This window comes from Tubulanus polymorphus, chromosome 10 (assembly GCF_964204645.1).
Source record: "Tubulanus polymorphus chromosome 10, tnTubPoly1.2, whole genome shotgun sequence".
Lineage (NCBI taxonomy): Eukaryota > Metazoa > Nemertea > Palaeonemertea > Tubulaniformes > Tubulanidae > Tubulanus > Tubulanus polymorphus.
In genome coordinates, this window is record NC_134034.1 from 1,464,881 (window position 1) to 1,466,934 (window position 2,054).

Sequence of the window (2,054 nt, forward strand, 5' to 3'; positions counted from 1 at the left end):
TCTCCCTCTCCCTCTCCTGGCTCTCCCTCTCCCTCTCCCTCTCCGACTGGTGGAGATGGTCTTTACGGGCTACACCAGAAATATCTATATAAAAAAAACTGAACGTCTTATCGGCCCAATTCCGCAACGTTGTATTCTAAGGCCACGTTGTTTACACCGCGGTCGGGAAATCATGTTTATAACACGAGAATCGTCGCGGCAGCAAAAGAAATAAAAGTACGGCGGGGAATCTTTGCGGCTGAGAACAGAAAGAGTCGAGTAAAGGTCTGAAGTTTGAATGTTTCGTTGTGATTAATGATCAAATCGCACCGGTACCCGAGGTTGTAATACTATTAGATACGCACGGAGTAAACATCGCTGATGTTTGACTTCGTGTCGACTTCAGCTGCAACCGAAGTGTACCCAGGTAAACCTGAGCACGCGTTTTAGGGAACACACATCCACAGATGCCGAATATCCACCACCAGATGTCGTAACGAGCAGTCGGTCTTAAGCTAAAAAAACGTTTGTTATGTTTTTATGATATTTCTGTCAATCTTTTTTTTTTGATTGATTATAAATACTCATTTTCCTCCATGTACCTTGGAAATGGTAACTCCGGAGAAACCGAATTCCGCCACCAGATGGCGTAACGAGCAGTCGGTCTTAAGCTAAATAACGTTTGTTGTGGTTTAAGATGATATCATTTCCTGTTCTTACGATCTCTATTTTCCCTCCAAACACGGCATTATTCATTCGACCATTGTTCATAGGCCGCGGTCCGGTCGTCGGGATAAACTTAATCTTGTTGGAAACTAAAACGAAATTTAATTTATTCAATGGTTTTTTGAACAAAAGTAATCTCCCCGGCCGGGAATCGAACCCGGGTCTCGCACGTGACAGGCGCGGATACTCACCACTATACTACCGAGGACCGTTGGGCAAGAAGTTCATTCTTTAGCTATTAATCGTTGGCGACTTCGGCCAGGGCTTGTGGGAACTAATAACCGAACGCACGGGTTCGGTCTCAACGCGTTCGGCGCTCGATCGTGCGGTCGGCCATTTCCGGACTATAGTTCCGACTAACTGATATAGATATATTCGATTTCACTTTGTTCGCAAATAGTGGACTAGCTCTGATAACTGAAGTTCGCCCTCTGTATCAGGGATTAGACCTCGCCGTCTAACTTGGACGTTCGGTTGTGGTCACCTGGGACTTTTGACTAACCTAATTTGGGATAGAAACGAAATCATTATATCGATGTCTTGATGGTGATCCTTGACATTTTCAACCAACCTAGTGATTAGCTTGACCAGTTATTTTGTTATCTTGGAGAATAGCCCCGCCCCTGCCCTGCCTCCCTAGGTACGTCGACCATACTACACTCGAAATGTAGTCATTAAACTAATTATCGTCGCTAGGCGGCGCTTTATCTAAAAAGATGATTGATGAGATTTGTGTAGTTCGCGCAGCGCGGATTGCTCCATTCCACCGAGTCCGATACGTAGTCCGTAGAGTAATCACGGCAACCAGTCCAACTATTACGGTACGTCGACTCGGCGGGTCCCCGGGCGGATATCTATCAATTAAGACAAAAAAACCAATGAAATACGAAAACAACAAACTGTCGATATTGGTAAATGTATTATCGCAACAGACGTAAAAATGACGTCGACTATGGCATGCGAGCAAGACGATTGATAGCACTCTCGGGTTCAGTGAGAACCAACTGATAGCAGCAGCTGCAGCGTTTCACACCCGTGTCTGATAAACTGATTCTTATTTATTGTTTTGAAGTTTGAATGCTTTTAATTTCTCCATTTCTCTGTTTATCGAGTTTTCCATAAGGGGGGGGGTACATTGCGCACGCGAACTTTAAAGTTAGTTTTGTTTTGTGGGTGATACTTGTAAGAGTGAGAGCCTTTGGGCTTTGCTGGACCAGCACTGTGTGTCGTGTAACTAACAGATAATCAATGCAAGATTGTTGGACCTTCTGGACCAACAGAGATCCAATAAGTCTATTGGGGTAAAGTCTTTATTCTATTGGTTTTAGTTTTTCTTCTTTCGTTTCTTG

The 2,054-nt window shown here is 44.2% G+C and overlaps 1 non-coding gene across 1 annotated transcript; it reads right to left on the minus strand.

Moving 5' to 3' along the window:
• Window positions 1-841: 841 nt before the first annotated feature.
• On the minus strand, window positions 842-913 carry Trnad-guc (transfer RNA aspartic acid (anticodon GUC)). Its single transcript has one exon. It is a non-coding gene; the product is annotated as a tRNA-Asp (tRNA).
• Window positions 914-2,054: the final 1,141 nt, after the last annotated feature.